General features: G+C 37.8%; 1 protein-coding gene across 2 annotated transcripts in view; it reads left to right on the top strand.

Annotated features, from left to right (window-relative positions):
* MARCHF1 (membrane associated ring-CH-type finger 1) overlaps positions 1-18,465 on the top strand; it is a 312,318-nt gene that overhangs the window by 37,136 nt on the left and 256,717 nt on the right. For both annotated transcript variants that reach the window (XM_031553004.2, XM_031553002.2), the window contains exon 2: positions 12,342-12,434. The gene's annotated coding sequence lies outside the window, so the exon portion shown is untranslated. The remainder of the gene's footprint in view (positions 1-12,341; positions 12,435-18,465) is intronic.

Genomic DNA, 18,465 nt, shown 5'->3' with positions numbered 1-18,465 from the left:
TTGTTTTTACTAAGGTAGGTATTTTAAATTACCTACCTCTTTCCATTACGCAGAGTTAGGAGAGTTCTCCTCTGATGACAATGAATTTAACTGAAGGAGTACAATTGCATTAGGCATAGATAATGTAAGATTTTAATCTCTTGAACTGTTTAAAAGACCAGTCATATTTGGTTTTATGGCCTGTACTTCTGCAGTAATTTATCGATCACATATTACTGTAACTCCACTGATCTGAATAATAACAACAGACAAAAGGGGGGTTTTAATTGCGGCTGAGTCTCTGAAATTTCTGACTGGGGAGCTAAAGTAAAAATTCTTAGCACCACTATATTGAGTTGTATTTTCATTTTAGATTCCAAGAGGACAATTTTCATTGCAGTAAAGAGAATGGCTGCTGATCCAGGCCAGTCTGTAGTAAGACCATAAAAAATCCTTTTAAGCTATCTGTTAAAAAAAAAACCCAAATGTATTTTTATTATATAATGTTTATTTTTGTTATGTAATATATTCAGAGATTCCCAGGAGATTAGAATTTTATGCAGTAGTACCTAAGGTGCTACACTGATTCCCAGAGACAGATACATACTACACTGAGCTTAGGTATCAGGGATAAGACCAGCTGAATCTTACACCCCGGAGCAAGTGGGCCTTTGAGAGATGTTTTTAACTGTCTCCTCTGGATTAACATACTAGAGTCAAAATTGTATTTTCTTTTGTTCTCCACAAAAATCCTCCGATCAATAACAAAAAAAACCTACTTGAACATGTTACTGTGCTCACCAGTTGCAAGTGGACCAGATGTATGAGATGTGCTCCAAAACTCACACCTCCTGTTTTATTTTGTTGGCTCATGATGTCAGAGGCAGATGTTAATGGTATGGCAGTACCACTAGAACCCACCAGTACTCCATGACTTTTTGTTATTGTGTACAGATGGCAGCAGAGGGGCAGTCTGACAAAACAGCATCTGACATAGAAGTGTATTTGAAACAGAAATGTGGAATTTAATTCCTCCATGTGGAAACAGTTGCACCCAGTGACATTCATTTTTTCCCTGTGCTATAATTACCTGGAAGCAAATGGGCTGGTTACATTCAAATGAATGATGAAAGTATTACATCCCTTATCTAAGACAATCTCTTAGTCATAGTCTTAGGTGTGCAGGGAAGGACTTGATGAGTACATTTCTTTACACAATTGAAAGTGAGTTGAAAAACTCTTCATAAAGAAAAAAATGCTTTTCTGATAACTGACAAAAAGCTTTTGACAGTCAAATATAGAACACAGCCCTAACTCCTTCCAACCATTTAAGGAGGAGCAAATAGTAGAGTCCGTGTAAGAAAAACTTTTCGTATTATACTCTCTTTCTGCTTACCGTAAGGAGGGAGGGTTTAATTTTCTTCTCAGATCTGCCTCTGAAGTATTTAGGTAATGACTCTGGCATGAAATAGGTCAACTTTGGGGATATTTCTAACTCTAATACGTATGGATGCTTATTGTTAACATGGAAGCAGACAAAACCACTGGCTGAGAATATCAACAGTTGCCAATGCATCTACTGGCACCACAACAATATGTTATCACGCAACTGAACAACAATACTAGAAGATTCACAATAGATGGTATCAGATTTACTCTCTCAGTTATGGCTGCTGTTACAGGTTTACAACAGTTCCATTATGGAACGGATAATCTCAGGAGCCATCATGGACCAATTAAAGGTCAACCAGGGGATGAGGCCCAGTCAGCATGTGTTTATGGATGGTAGATCCTGTCTGAAGAATCTGATTTCATTCTATGACAAGGTGACCCACTTAGTGGATGAAGGTAAGGCTGTAGATGTGGTCTCCCTGGACTTCATAAAGCCTTTGACACTGTCCCCCACAACATCCTCGTGGAGAAGCTGGCTGCCCACGGTTTGGATGGGCGTATGCTCCACTGGGTGAAACACTGGCTGGATGGCCAGGCCCAAAGAGTTGTGGTCAGTGAAGGTAAATCCAGTTGGTGGCCAGTCACGAGTGGTATCCCCCAGGACTTGGTACTGGGGCTACTTCTATTTAACATCTTCATTAATTATCTTGATATGGGGATTGAGTTTGCAGATGACACCAAGTTGAGAGGGAGTGTTGATCTACCAGAAAGGAGAAAGGCAGTACAGTGGGACTTGGATATACTGGATCAATGGGCCAAGGTAAACTGAGTGAGCTTCAATAGGGGCAAGTGTAAGGTCGTGCATTTGGGACACAACCACCCCAGGCAAACCTGCAGACTTAGGGAAGAATAGCTGGAAAGCTGCCTGATAAAAAGGGACCTTGGTGTACTGATAGACAGTGGGCTGAATATAAGCCAGCAGTGTGCCCAGATGGCCAAGAAGGCCAATGGCATCCTGGCTTGGATCAGGAATGGAGTGGTGAGCAGGACCAGGGAAGTCATCCTGCCCCTGTACTCGGCACTGGTGAGGCCTCACCTCGAGTGCTGTGTTCAGTATTTTTCTTGGGCTACAGAAAAAAAACCCAGCTTGCACTTTTGTCAGGATTGAGGTGCTAGACAAAAGAGATGTGTAGGATGTCACGTTTGGGATGTGATGATAGGTGTGTGTGTGTGCATATATATTTCTACATATATCATAAAAAATAGTTTTAGAGTATATTGCATCTATGTACTGGCAAAAAGGATGCAAGCCAAGCAGACACCAGGTTAAGACAATGCTTAGTCTTGAGAGATGAGGATATTTAGTTAGGATTAGTGATGGTTTTCAGGACACTTGCTGTTCTGACCTGGTTCAGCAGTGTTTTGATTGGAATACACACATAGGCTGGGATCACAGCTAGATTCAAGGAAGGCACATCTGGATTTCTGTGGAAGTCCTGCATGAAGATAGTGGCAGGGCATCATTACAGTGTGCCATATAGGTTTTAGTAATGCTTTTCTGTCTCAAGTGTTTAAATAAAAAATATCATTTAAAAAATCTCCACAAAAAACAACAATGGGAAGAGGAAACTGAACAAAACAAGAAGAGAAAGGAAGTTTGAGATGAAGAAAGAACCTTATTCTTAGTTATCTTGTCAATTCTTGTTTGTAAGATAATGAAGAACTTTTGCTAAAAGACTTCATGTTCTTTTTTTTTTTCTTTTGAATATTTAAAATATCAAGAAAAATCAGAAACTGGTAAGATACTATAAGATTCGTAAAATTCCTTCTGACACATTGTTATGGAGAAGAACTGTTAATTTTAGATATTTATTTTGGCTCTGACAGCACAATTTTTACTCCACACGTAGTACTATAGTTATTTTTGGATGGTCCCTCACACAACATCAAATAATGTTCATAGAACCTTTTATCAATGGCAGCCTTTGAAACAGGAATTCAGTGCTTGGGGAGCTTGCTATGCCATGACAGGCTACACGATCACAGAGAAGAGTCGAATGAGATTTCACCCCTAGCTGCAGAACAAATCTGTAAGTTATTCTCTACCAGATATGAGTCGGTTGCTGTTAAACTAGCCAGTAGATACTTCCTTAACTCTTATGTTTCTCATTAGGCTAGATTTTATGAATGGTGTCTTAGTGTGTGAGGGAGAGTCTTCTATCTGGGATTGCTTTTACCTGATGTCAATTATGTATGGAGTGTAAATGGCACATCAGTGACATCCAGTGGCAGCATGTATTTTTCACAGCAATGCTACTCTGATACTTGAGGGGTGAATCTCATCCATTTCCCTCCATTTTCTTATGAAAGAATCTGGGGAAAGCAGTACATGCACACTGGGTTCCTTGTCCACATGCCTGCAAAACCCCCTGGGAGTGTGGTACAGCAGGGAGAGGGATCTCACGTTTCTCTATAAGAAATAGAGAAAAAGCCTCATGAGAGCTTTGCAACTCTGACAGCATCATGGGTAGAATTGAAAGACCAGTGTCAGTCAGCTGCTGTGCTGGAAGAGGGCACTGAACATTTTTTTAAGCTATTCCAATGGGTGTTGTGAAATCATGCCATCTTTGCCTACTGGATAAAACCAAGATGACTTTAAGTTCTTGATGAGAAGGACTGAGAGATCGTACATACCATATTTCATTGCACTTTCTATATTTCGATATAAAAATTCTTTCTTTGTGTGTGTGTGTAACAATTCCATCATGAAAAATATCAATGCAAACAGTATAGGAATATTTTCTCCTTTTTTCTCCAAAATGAAATTTCAGTGGAAGAAGTACAATCTAGACATTTCAGCAGTGTCTGCTGGCTTGAACAGTAGGTGGACAACCAATCATTACAGGATCACTTGGCAAAAAGTAAAGAATGAGCAAGATTTAGTCTCAATAATCTGCAACTACTAGCTCAAAGAATAAGCCATCTCTATGTATACAGTAATCTTGTGTCATCCTACATGATATTTTCAAAATTATTTGAGCAGAAGAATTTACCAGAGCATTACTGCAAGCAAAAGAGAGACACACATTTTACAGGAAAAAGAGAAGTGATGAACTATACTAGAGCTAAGAAGTTATTTAACAATATGTGTGGCAGAATTTTTTTTCCTTAACAGAAGCATTTCTTAAATTGACAATCTAGACTTGAACGTAGAGTCTAATAGTTCATTATTTCAACATGTGCTATTATCTTTAATATGTAAAATTTTAATAGTTTCATTTGTCAGTCAGCGAGGGCTATTGTAAATGCTTGATATGGCTGTATTTCTATCAGACTTCATTGTGATACAGCAAGATTTTTATTGTAGGCTCTTCTGAGTTCATGATTTCTTCTTGAGGGGAAATGAAGAGTAGAACAAACTAAGTTATCATACTTGAAACAGACATTCATTTTAAATTGGCACGAATTGAAAGCAGTGGCAGGAAATACATTTAATGCAAAATATGCATTTGAATGTTTTATTGGAAAAGTTTTCTCTTGTATACCATTCTTGTTCCATGTCAAGTTCATTCCAATCTTAGAAAGTAAACTGTTTGAAAAAATATTTAAGTGTAGTAAATTTCCAATGCAAAGTGTTGCATTGGAATGTTGACAAGTCAACATATTTCAGGAAAGCATAGATTTCAACAAAATTTTAAAGGGGATTAAACTGAAAGAAGTTACTATGTAGTGGAAATGCTAAGTCACAGCCTGAAGCAGTGATGGAGCACCTGGAGAGAAGGCAGGGCCAACCCAGGGGAGCTCAGGTGCATGCAGCATCACCTGAGTGATTGGAAGGTTGCAGCCAGGATTCACTCCTTCCCAGACCTCATTTAAGGGTTGGCAGTGGAGGTGAGGGGATTTTGCTGGAGATCTTTGCCTTCCTGAGGCCTTCCAGAGGTCAGCACTTATTCTTTCTTTGTTTCTGTGTCTGTGGCTGCTGCGTTTGGGCTTCTTTTCATTTACTGTTGCCCAGGGTTGTGCTACCCTGCTACTGTCACTGTACTTTCTGTCATATTATAACATTGCTTATTATAATTTAGTGTTATTCAAGTTCAAATGTGGGTTTTCATTAATATATTTTCACTTGAGTAGAATTGTTTCTTTTAAATAAATTTAAACATTTTTGCTATTAAAAACCCAACGGTTTTAGAATTCCTCAGGTTTCTTCAGAAACTTGTTTTGGGAAAAAAGTGTAGTTCATAGTTGGGGGGGGGAAAAAAAACCAAAGAATGTGTTAACTTGTGAAGCAAATCCTGTAAGTTTCAACAGCTCTCTTATATGATTAAAATGCAGACTCCTTGTTTTCACTGTTGTAAAAGGATGCTGAAGGCCCATCTATGGACCAAGCTCTACTTCACTACATGGGTTCAAGGTAATTCAAAGGATAGCTGCAATGTGGAAGAGAAGTTGAAAGAATGAGAACAGAAAAAAGGGTAGGATATTTTTGCCATATTTCATCTGTTATCCCAGTCAATATCAGGAAGGAAACAAGCTCATGAAACTTAAGCAACTTTCTGATTTCTCAGGGGAATTCATGGTCAGGTTTGTTCCGTTCTTGTGCTATGAAGATGGATTCTCCTATTCTTCTGTGACAAATGACTATTTCTGCCTATTGATAGGGAAAGCAGGTGCAGTCAGAAGAAAAATTCCATGTCGTAGGTGCATTTGACAGGTGTTTTGTTTTACACAGATTTGTGTGGAGCAGCAAGGAAATAGTACCTGATAATTTTATATGGGTAGGAAGTCATGAGAGGATCCAGGAAGAAAAAGTAGGAGAAAAGAAAAAAACAGTCAAGTCTGACAGTTCCCTTTTTGTGGAAGCTTTTTTCAGGGAGTGGGAAACTCAATTAAAATATTTGTGAATGTCTGTATCTATCTGCACTTATATCCCTAGTGCAAGGGATCACTTTTTTTTCTGGGTCGAGGGAGATTCTTCCAATGACTGATTCACAGATCTTACTATAAATGCTTAGCATCTGACACTTTTACTTCTCATGGACTGTCACTAGGGTTTCTCTACTTTTCTCCCTATACTCTTCTAAATCAATCTATATCTCAAAAAAAGTAATGTAATTTGAAAGGGCTCATTAGTACAGTAACTTAGTTGCGAATGCTCAAAATATAAAAATTCAACTTCTACAATTTGCCTCACTTTTTTTTTTTTTTTTTTTCTTTCCAGATCCTGATTTAACTTTTTTAAGGTGTTTTTTGTTTCTACTTGTGATCCTCTGGGCTTTCTGGCCTAAAAGATAAGAGCTATTGGTCATTTCTTAGTAAAAAGCAATAAACACCTTCACTCATGCAGCTGAATTCTGACATGAAAACAAGCTAGATTTTCTTATGATTTTTAGATATAGGCTGTAAAAGTTAAGTATTTTCTAAACTTAAACTATAATACAAACGTGTGCTCTGAGAAAATAATGATGGAAATATATTATCTTGAGAATAGGTAGATCATTTATTAAAATAAATATAAAAGTCATGATTTCAGAGAGAGCGGACTGTTTCTATTAATTTTGAATGATGCTAGATAAAGTCTCCCTGTTGGTGTAAGAGAACGTTTCTATATAAATGATGAAATGCTTCTGAAAAATAGAGGTCACAGAGAAGTGGATGTCAAACCTACACTATTTAAGAGATCTCCTCATTTCTATTTATTTATGGCTTGTTTCTTTCAAAGTCTTAAGTAAAGAATAGACTTGAGAACTAATTTGCATTTTCCTCCATCTAATTTTCATTTGTCTGTCCATGGTGGTGGTGAAAGGTCACTTCTTTGCCTAAATTTCTAAAACAAATGTTCCACTGTACTTCATAAGCCTGAAGTTTAACAGATTATTCTGCAATTTACTTCCTCTCTTGTAATGTTCAGGTTTTTGGAAATAAATTCTTAATCTAAAAACGATCATTTTTACATATGCTTTAGAGGCATGTTTAAAATTTCAGGTAATTTTCATTGGTGGTAAACAAGCTCTTGTTCAAAAATGTAGGTGCTGAGAAGGAGCTCAGAAAAAGTTCTGATTTCTGTAGCACACCGTGCTATTTGGCACCAGAGTAGAGAATGAGCAGATGTCTTTGCTTTTAAACCATTCCTTCAGATGTGCTGGAGAGAAGACCTTCTTGTTGTTGCCCCAAAAGGGTGGGGGAACAGAAATAGGGAAGACAAATGCAGGAAGGAAGGGAAGGCTCAAGCTCACTAAAATAAAAAAAACAAACAAAGTCCAGTACTTACATGGGTTAGTATAAAACAAAATCTATCAGTAGGCATTGCTAGGAAGGGAAGAGCTGTTCTAGAAAATGGAGTATTTTTAGCTTAGAAAGCAGGAATAGGAAGAGCTAAATTCAATGATTAAGAGATGAGAACAGTAGGATGAGAAATCAGCAGAAGGAAATTATGTTCAGAAAGACCAAAGCTGGGGTTAGAAGCATCAGAAATGCTGATTGTTTCATTCAGTATTCACATGGGGCACTTGAATGTGACGTGAATTTCTAGACTCATCCTTCCTCTCTTTGAAAAGAGTGCTATATGGAAAAGTAGTTTCTCACAGAGTCACAGAATGGCCAGGGTTGGAAGGGACCTCAACGATGATGAATCTCCAACCCCCTGCCACAAGGGCCACCAACCTCCACATTTCATAGCAGCCCAGGCTGCCCAGGGCTCCATCCAACCTGGCCTTGAACACCTCCAGGGATGGACGGGGCATCCACAGCCTCTCTGGGCAGCTGTTCCAGCACCTCACCGCTCTCATAGTAAAGAACTTCCCCCTGACATCCAACCTAAATCTTCCCTCCCTCAACTTCAAACCATTTCGCCTTGTCCTGCTGTTATCTACCTTTTCAAAGAGTTGATTTCCCTCCTGTTTATTATACTAATAATCAGAAGACAGTAAGAGTGGGAGGAAAAAAGTTTCTGATGCAGCAAGCCATATTCTTCCTTATTTGGGACAGTCCGTATTCCTAGGGTAGTGCTTAAGTCACTAATATTTATAACAATGTCCTAAATAGTTTGCTCTCTAGTAGTAGAATTAGATTGAAGGCATAGATCTAAAATATCTTGAGATGGCAATTTTGGTGAACCTAACTTAGGTATCTTAAGAAGTCTTTGGGTCAAAAACCAAGTGGATGTTTTGAGACTTAATCTTGACTTGCTGACCTCGACCTATGTTATCCATTTGAGTGCCTCTCCTTTATTTACCTTACCTTTGGTAAAGCAGGCTTTGTAAAGGCAGGTCTGTGAGTTTTGTGTTTCAAGGTATGATGTGTGTAGGCTCCCTGGTAGTTAAGATGGTTCTTTGACATGAGATATTAGAATTTAAATTTAAAATAACTGTTAAACATTTAAAATCATTTTCTTCCTTGCTCACTGGGATACCCCTTCTAGTCCCACCAAAGCATGGCAAAATTCCATTGACTTCAGTGGTATCAAGAGGAAGCCCTGTGTGTGTTATAAAAAAACATTAGTAATATCTTACATTTATATGGCATCTTTCATTCCACAATTCCCACAGAGCTTTTCTGAACGAAACTGTTCTTTTAAAAAGGCATGAACAGAGCAACGTGATGATATGTAACCTGCAGAGTTGGAAAGAATTAAACTCTGTGTGGCCATGCCAGTATAATAGTGCTCACAGCTAGTAATGTGCAGTACATTCTGCTACTGCTACCCTAATAAAAAATGATGGTCATCTCCTTAAGGACTGTAGTGTATTTGAAGGCATATGAGCTTATGGTGAAGTATATTCAAAAGGGGTGAAAGTTCCTCCTAATGCTCTACGGAATTACAAGGAATATTAGTGCAGTAGCACTCATTGAGAGAGAGGTTTAATATCTTGTGTAAAAATAAATAAATAAATAAATAAATTGAAAATGGTGAAAAATAACAGAAATATCTCCTAGAGAATAAACTTCCTGAAGATTTTTTGATTGCAGTAGAGAAATGTACATTTCTTAAAACTCTTAGTATTTGTCATTTCTTCTTTGTTTTTGTGTAAATCATCACAGGAAAGCATGAAGTACAGCAAGAAAAACAGTTCCTTTTAAGTATTATCTGCATGCAGAAGGTTAATTAATGATTACTTGATTACTAATACTGCTATCAGATCCATTGATAGACATTAAGTCTATCAGTGTCAAGTGTTTCACAGACTGTGTATTAAGTTGAAGTTAGTATGTGTGCATCAATTAAGAAGCAAAATGGAATGTAATTAGGCCAAGTGTTCATTTAGTAACTTCAATTGTTTGTATTACTCAGAAACATTATGCAAAGATAACATTCCTACAGCAAAATTAGAAGTTCTCTGCCTGTCTTTTCTGTTATGTAGCATCCTTACCAAATCTATCAGAAGGTCTCTCTAGGCAGACCTCCTTGCTGCCTTCCATACTTAAAGGAAGCTTATAAACAGTGGGGAGATTGACTTTTTACACGTGCAGACAGTGATAGGACAAGGGGAAGTCAGTTTAAACTAGAAAAGGGGTGTTTTAGATTAAACATTAGGGGGAAAGTTTTTACTCAGCAAGTGATGTGGGCTAGGAACAGGCTGCCCGGAGATGCTGTGATGTCCTATCCCTGGAGGTGTTCAAGGCCAGGTTGGATGGACAGCCTTATCTGATGTGTGGCAGCCCTGTCCATGGCAGGGATTAGAACTGGATGGGCTTTACGGTCCCTTCCAACTCAATCCATTCTATGAAAACAGACCTGGATGACTTTCTATATTCATCTCTTGGATGGATCCATCTATGAGTCACTGTAATCCCATGTGTGATTATATCAGAACATAAACTTGCTTTATTCCCCCATTATGGACTTTATTCAGGGGCATGCAATTACTGTGAAATATCAGGTATTCTGGATAGTGTTTCCTAAACAAAGGATCAGCTATTGATCTTTAAGAACATAAGAAGCATAGTGTCCTAGAATATTCCTAGTTGGAAGGACCCTATAAGGATCACTGAGTCCAGATCCTGGCTCCACATAAGACTACCTAAAAGTTGAACTATGTAAAGCTTTAAAAAAGGTAATGTATTCATTGCCATATATAAGATTATCAGTACTCCAAATGATCAAATAAGTATATTTATGTTGTTAGTGGGGCTCAGAGAGATTTTTCTGTTGCTGCACATTCTCTTCAAGATCGAACCCCTGAATCTCCTTTTTGACAACTTAGATACCAAACAGCTTAAACAGTTCATTGCAGGGATTTCAAATAATCTAACTATTAAGTTATAATTCTGGAGTATAACCTTTGGATTCGTAGAGGTAGCTGAATAAAGAAAGTGTTTTGAATTTGAATCATATGACAGAAAAACGATGACAGTTCTTCATTCGAAGTTCTTACTCTGTTCCTCCCTGGCCTAAGTGAAATATCACCCTGCAAAAAAAAATCTGTAGTATTGACACATGGCCAACACTTTTGTCTTTCCATCCTCCAGTTGTACAATTCCTGCATTAGTCCTGTGCAAGCCCTCCTCCAATCTAACTGTGGCCACTGAGACAGAACAGATCTTAACGTGCTTTGACGGGTAAGGGACAGCATTATATCAAAGAGCACCTATGTTACTCTTGAGCAATTGTGAGCAATGCTCACCATTATCTTCTGCAAGGTTACCTGAAGGAAGGAGCATTGACAGCTATGTTTATGCTGGAGGTGCTTGCTGTAAACTGCTTTCCAGGCATGTAAACCAGTTAAAAGGAGATCTCGCCAATAATGGTGCCATCTTTTTTCTTCGTGGTAGAAAATTTTTGTGTTCTAAGGCTGAGGGGCCTTCTTTGGACACCTCAGGGAAGATGTGCTTGTGTTAGTGCTTCAGTGGATGCTTCAGGATCTACTAAAATAAGCCATTTTCATGGCACCTGATTGACTGATGGCACTGTTTGCAAACTGCTTCCTTTCTTTAGGAAGCTGGGTACAGCATCTCACTGTAGCAGCATATTTGTGCTCCTGAAAACAAGAGAGAGATGCACCATCTGTAAGGTAGCACTCGGGAAAAATTGTATATCATTTCTCACTGTTGTTAAGTATCAGTTAGTGACTGAAGTGAAACACACTGTCCATAACTTGCCTTAAGGTCATCTAGATAATGTAAGTAATAAAGTGCATTTCTAGATGCAGTGTTTCTTGTGTGATAATCCTTACCATGCAGAAGCCAGAACTACTAATAGTACAGTAAAACATCTGTTATGTTTTTTCTTATAAAAAGCTGCCAGAAACTTACCCCAAACCCAAATGTTGCTCTTGGCTCAAAATTGTCTCAGAGGGGCTTGATTAAAATAGCAGAACTCTTAAATTATTCTAAACTTGATTTATACACAAATCTATGCAGCTGGGAACTTTGCAGGTCTCTACCCCATGGCAAGAGTTGATTTGTGGGTAATTACTTCTCTAACTAGCTTTCTGAATGAATTGGGCTAATTTTTCCTCAGTCTGAAGTGGATGTTCATAAAAATACGTTCAACATAGGAGAAAAAAATCCTATTTTAAAAATAAGAGTAGGAAAACAAATGATCTTCAAAATTCACATAGTAGAAGTCTTTTTTTCTGAGCAGCCTGTTGATTTCTTGCAAAAATGCTAATTTGTCATTGCAGTAGATGTTAAGCATACTGGACACACTGTAAATAAAGTTTTCTGTTACATTGACGCGTAGCTTAGGAAAGGTCATAATAAGAGAGAATACCTGGAAGGACTCGATATCTGTCTGAAGTTTGTACTTTCACTTGTATTTTTTTAAAGCCTGAAGTCAAAATAGAGCTCAATGGGTCGTCTCCCGAGAGACAAAGCTGAACGTGTGTGGTTGTCACTCAGGAAGTGTTCTTCAGAATGGTAGTATTCGTGTAACAATCTGTGATGCTGACTTTTAGAGTGACTTTTCAGATAGACTGACTTTTGCTGATGCAATCCAAGTATCCTGAATGTTTCTAATACTTATTTCCCAGTCTCGTCTACTGATTCATGCTGTATGAGCAAGAGAGCTAGGAGAAACAAGCTCTTTACCAGCTACCACAAATGAAACAGCATGCTCCATTAACGTAAGTAAGCTTGTGTCTAGGCTCATCATGTTGTCTGAGTGTTGAGAATGGCACTTACTGGAATGGGAGTTGGGTAGAAAATTCCCCTATGTTTTCATTGAATTGAAGCCTTTTTAAAAAAATTGACTTTTGAAGAATACAAACTAGGGTTATGTTGACAAATTTATTTCTGGCTTGTTCTCATTTCTTTTGATATTATTTTGTCATGTATCTGTGTGGCCTTTGTATAAACCAAATCGAACTGGAATGGCTGTCCAGTGCTTTTACTGTATTATTATATCAAACTTAGTCTTGAGCCCTAAAGTTAAATCAGCAATATGCTTTCACCCTATTAAGAATAAACCAGGATGAAGTTTCGTCATCGTGTGTAATACAAGCCTTATCTGTCATCTTTAACATCTCATAAATTGCCTTTAAATTTCATAAAAATCCTCTTACAATGCAGCAGATGATTTGATTCCACAATGTGCTTAATTTTAAGTGTGCGCACAGATCAATCCCTACTCAGCAAAACTCTTTTCTACATGCTTATATAGCCAAAGCACCTAACAGTTAAGTGCGTGAAGTTGAATACACTAGTATTTTGTTCAGGAGCACGCAGCTAGAAGAATAAAGGTCAAACCTGAGCACTCCTACTAAGGATTTAAGGACAACAAATAAATTCTGTTCTTCAGTTAAGACTGGCAAATACGGTGCATTGAAGGAAGCTCTGAAGAAAAATGGTGTGGAGAAAAACAAGAAGGGCACCCTGACTGTGCAGTTTTTATGACAGCGTGTCGTTCATTTTCACATTTAACTTCCTAGTAAATGGACAATAAGAAGCCACTTACAAACTATTACAATGTATTAAGCCAACTAATCCATGCTGAAAGCCTCATAGTTTTGCATCTTAAAATGTAAACTGTAATGACAGAGCAATTAGGTAATGTAACCACTCCAGGCACATCTTAGAACGCAGATCAAAAGAGATGAGTTATTACAAATCCCATCAGCAACACCATGCGAAGTCAATTGCAGGGGGAAAATTTTAATTGAAAGCGAGGGCAGTACTTAGGCTGTATTGAAAAATGAATAAACTTATGTTTTGATCTGTCTAGTTGTAATCCTTTGTTTTAACATCTCATAAGTCTTCCACGGGGGACATAGAGTGTTTTTATGCTGTCATCACTTCTAATAGATAAAGCTGTGGTCATTCATTTGGAAGGGTTTTATTCCTTTGTTTTGATTGTTGCTTTCCCCAGTAGCTTCCAAATCTGACACACGCTTTGAATGTGCAGCTTTTTCGTGGTGAATTCTTGTTATGTGGAACTTACAAAATGTGAGTTCTATTTAGACAATATGTCTTGCTAACCTCAGAAAGTATTAACAGAGCATTAAATGGGAAGTGTGATTTGGTGACCAGAGTAGAATCTATCTTGACTCTTTTCTTTCCTTTGAAATGTAGTGAACAGCCTGTTCTTGCTAGAGCTGAAATGTCTAAATCTTGGCACACTGCTAGAAAGAAGGAAATCAATGTGCATTTACTAATAGCCCTCCTGTCAGCTGTCATGTGAAGTACCTTACGTCCACTCCGATGCAAGTACATTGGTCAAGCTATATATGCCATAGCTAGACTAGGAAAAGGAGAATGAACACACAGTGAATTAAAAGAAAGGCAGCAGGGAAGGTGCACACAAAATAGCAAAGTATTAAATCAAGTTTAAGATGACCCAGACTACTGTTACCATTGTCTTTTTAGTAGTCCCCTTCACATTCATCTCCTTTCTTTTTTTTTTTTAAACTTCTTCCCTACTAAGCACGTTCTATCCTTCTGCAGTCTTAGTATATCTAGGCTCCCCACCTTAGTTCTTGCTTCTGCACACTTAATAATGATGGCCTGCTTTCCCTTCAAGCTCCTCTTAATCCTTCCTGTTTCTTTTTTACCCTAATTGTTTCGTGCCCTTTTCCACTATCTTTTTTCAATTAATCCTCCATGTTTCCTCTCACTCTTCTCATTTCCCTTTCTCTGGACTCTTTTCACCCTCTTCCTTGCTGTTTCTTCTTTCTCTGCTCTTTTATGTTGGGTCTTACTTCTTTTCTGCTACTTTACCAAGCTTCTGCATCTTTTCCCATCTTCTACTTAGCTGCTTTGTTCCTTTACCAGCCCATATAGGTTGTTATTCCCTATGCTTTTCTGCCACAAGAGCTGCTTGTTCTCCTCCTCTTTGCTGTATCCCCTTTCTTCAGCAGAAAATGCCACTGAAATATGGGACAGTGTTTATCAGCACAGCAGTGGTGCAGATGTGATCTCTGTTTATGTAGCCATTTCCATTTCAGCACATGCAGCTTTTTACTACTAATTCATTTGAAGTTTGAAATCTATTGCTCTTGTAAAATGCTAGAGTATTTCATTGTGGGGGAAAAGGACTGTCTGTGGAGGAATTTTAACTTGCTAAATCAAAATCACAGTGTCAGACATACATAAATAATTATTTATACTAATTGTCACTCTACGTTATCTGGGAAATAATTCTTAAACAATTGTGCCTGGCATCCTTTTTGATATGTGATAACTGTCAGGAACTGTACATGCTCGTGTCATTTTTTTATTTTAATGGAGCTGAAAGTGCTGGGAACAAAGGTCTACAGCTGATGCAAATCTTCATCTGATTAACACCAAGTTTGAAGTATGTTGTGCGTGAGAGAAAATGTACAGCCTTGTTTCACACAACTCATAAGCATACATGGAGGAATTTGTAGTTAAGAGTGAAAAGGAGGAATTTGTAGTTAAGAGTGAAAAGGAAAATACCCGTATCTCCGATGTTTTGGAATTGACTAGGCTTGTATCCAATGGATTGCAAACATTCTTTGTATGCATTCGAACTGAGCATTCATAGAATTTTAAGTGCATTGCAGCAGTTTGCTAAATATTTGTTGTAGCAACATTTTCTTCCCTTCTATTTAAAAAAGAACTACCAGCAACCATAATCTAGGCGTTCTGACTCATCTTATATATTTGCAGAGACTAAAAGGTTGCAGCATTCTAAGAACATATGCTGAGAATTTTATAATCTGCTCCTAGTTTTCCTCTTTCCTCTGTCCGTTTACTTCTAAGTGTCCTATTATCCATATGAAGCTATGGCAAACCTCTGTTAAACAGGCTGTGGAAAATGATAACATCCACTTTCCAACTGGTTGGAAGTGGTTACTGCCAAATGCATACATGGGAACAGATCCTTATGTCTGCCTGCGGAAAGAGTAGGGGACATCTTGGCTCATCACATCTTTGCACGTGAGATGCACTGATCAGGAAAGCAATCTGTGCTGAGGAGGAACACGCCTGGATGAGTTCCATGTCCAATAGCTGCAGCGAGCAGCAGAGCTGCTTCACATTTCCCCCGTTCCCCACTAAGTAGTCTGTTAGGGTTTTTCTTGTTTTAATGGCACCAGCAGTATCTGGTTTGGACCAGAAAAGGTAAAGAGACAAGAACAAATCTGCTAATTTCTGTGAAATTTAATAGAAATGTGAATTTTGAGTGCAGTGACGGGAGAAGATGGAGAGTACCCCTTTCCCTAGTGCCCGCTTCATCTTCAGCAATATCCAGATGTAATATGGTAAACTCAGTGTCTGATGAATATCATGCATTCCAGGGGATTGAGATGGAGATCTATCAATTCCAAAAGTCCAATGCAATTTTGCAAAAAATAAAATAAAATAAATTATATATAGCCTACATAAGTAATTCAGTTCTTTCTCACACTGTTTTCAAAAAGTTCTGCTCATGAAGCAAAATTAAAATGTCACAAAATGTTCCTCTGCCTTCTCTGCTGATATTTGGTGCTCTGAGATGGAGGACTACATCCCTTTTTCCTTTCATCCGTTGCAAAGATGCAAAACTCTCTGAAGTTCAGGTTGTGAACATGCTCCTAGAAAGGAGGACTTAAAACCCCATGAACTCTTCCGAGTTCAGAAAGGGATCTGTTTGTGAATGTATGTGTGCATGTATCTGTATCCTGTGAGAAAGGAATTTGAAGAAAATATTAAAATGGGGTTATTTGTGTTTGCACTAGATAGAAAAGCTCTCTAAGCACATTTTCTTGTTTTACACAGCATGTATTTGAGAGTTCCAGTGATTTCTATGGAACAAGGTCTTGACTTTGGTCAGTTCATATCATTAAAAACTCAGTACCTTTTGGGCATCACTTCAACTTTTATCCTCCTTTTGAAATACCTTCCATGTATTTTTCAAGTGTCTTCTGCTATATGCTAGATAGCACACAGCATTTTGAACTTAATGACTTCATCCGACCTTTCTGTCCTTCCTGAGATAGGAGACAGAATTGTTTACTTATTTTCTGACTTACGGTTGACGTATCATTTTGAGAAAGTTGCAGTTATTATAGGAAACTCAGTAAATGTGAAAAAAAAAAAGTGTTGCTACGTTCTCCTTGAACTTAGCAAGTACTATAACCTGGATATGCCGAGAGCACTGCTTTTCTTTCTAGCTTATATTTAGATTGGTGAAGAATTGGGATGATTGGTTTAAGAAACACTAGAAAATGTGTGTGAAGTTCTAGCTGAAAATTGAAGTATACATTTTTTTTCCATCTGTGCGGAATGGACTCTCTCTTCTGCTTTCCATAATGAATCGTTACATTGCTTTGCAGTTTTTTTCCTTATTTCACAAGATCCCACGCAAGCTTTGAAAAGTAACCATGAAGGGGAAGAAAAAAAAAAAAAAAAGGCAATTTAAATAACATAGCCAGGGCTTATTTTCAATTCCATTTGCTGTGAAATCCCGGCGAGAAAAATGTGTATGAGCAGTTGTCTTTAAATCTTATGCTAAATAGCTGTTAACAGGAGAAGGAAAATCCTAGGCAAGAGAACGTACAAATATCCAAAAGAAAATACTCCTCTCTGAGGGGCAGGCAATCAAAATTTTACGAGGCTCAAGGAATCTTTCTAATGTTACGAGGTATCTACAGATAGAAGTGCCTTCTCGGAGCATCCAGACAGCTGCTAGGCAGCAGATCATAAATTAAAGAATGCATGGATTTTCAGTCCTCACACCATTTTTATGTCTGGCAGAACTCTATCTATTATATCTACTTGCTACCCATGGAGATTTATTAAGGTGAAAAGCACTGTATCTTTATTGACAGTATAGCAGAGTACACTTTCTATATATATGGCCTATCTAAAGCAGTTTATATTTGCACAGGAGGCTTACACAGTGTATTTTATCTTGACTTGCATGATAAATTTTTGAAGTCTTCAAGAACAATGATCTGGAAAACGTGTTTTCCCCATAGGCTCTAATATATTTTAGCCAATGGCTTCAATATCCTATAAATGGTACACATTTTTAGCGGGCATAAAGCATTTTTTGAAACTGACTGCTAATGGCGAGTTAATTCATGATTAGATTGATCCATCTTGCATGCTTTTTTCCTGAAGTTTTAGGAATTGATTGTGATATTTTACCAGTTGCTCTGAAAATGGAACACAACAGAATCGCAATCAATTGAATGAGTCATTAAGGGGGCAGCACCTAAATTGAAGATGCTATTCTGCAAAAACAAGGTTGTTTTCTAGGAAAGAATTGATTATTCCTCTTGTGCTTTGTTATATGTCGTGCATAAAATCATTGGCCACAGCTGTACTCATTCCTTCCCTTTTTGTGTCTTGATAATGACTGCTGAAATAATGAATTTTGAAAGTGAAGGATGCTTGGGACCGCTGTTGAAAACAGTGTAAAACATTACCAGTACAGCTTGTATGGTTGTTAATGTGAGGTGGTTATTATGGTTAAGGGACATGAATAAGATGTGATTTTTGGATTTGAAGTACTTTATCTGATAAGGAGAGCAAAATTCCCCACCTTTTACAACTTTTCTTGTTGCCTTTTCATAGAAAATATACTTCTCTTGCTGATCCTATTTTGTAGCAATTATTTAGCATGAAATAAAGAAAATCAGAGAAGTGAGCAGGGGAAAAAAAAAAAAAAAAGAACAAATGAGAAAAAAAACAAACCAAAACATTTATTTCTCA

The sequence above is a fragment of the Meleagris gallopavo genome, chromosome 4 (genome assembly GCF_905368555.1).
Source record: "Meleagris gallopavo chromosome 4, MGAL_WU_HG_1.1, whole genome shotgun sequence".
Taxonomy (NCBI): domain Eukaryota; kingdom Metazoa; phylum Chordata; class Aves; order Galliformes; family Phasianidae; genus Meleagris; species Meleagris gallopavo.
This window is presented reverse-complemented; position numbering and strand designations above follow the sequence as displayed.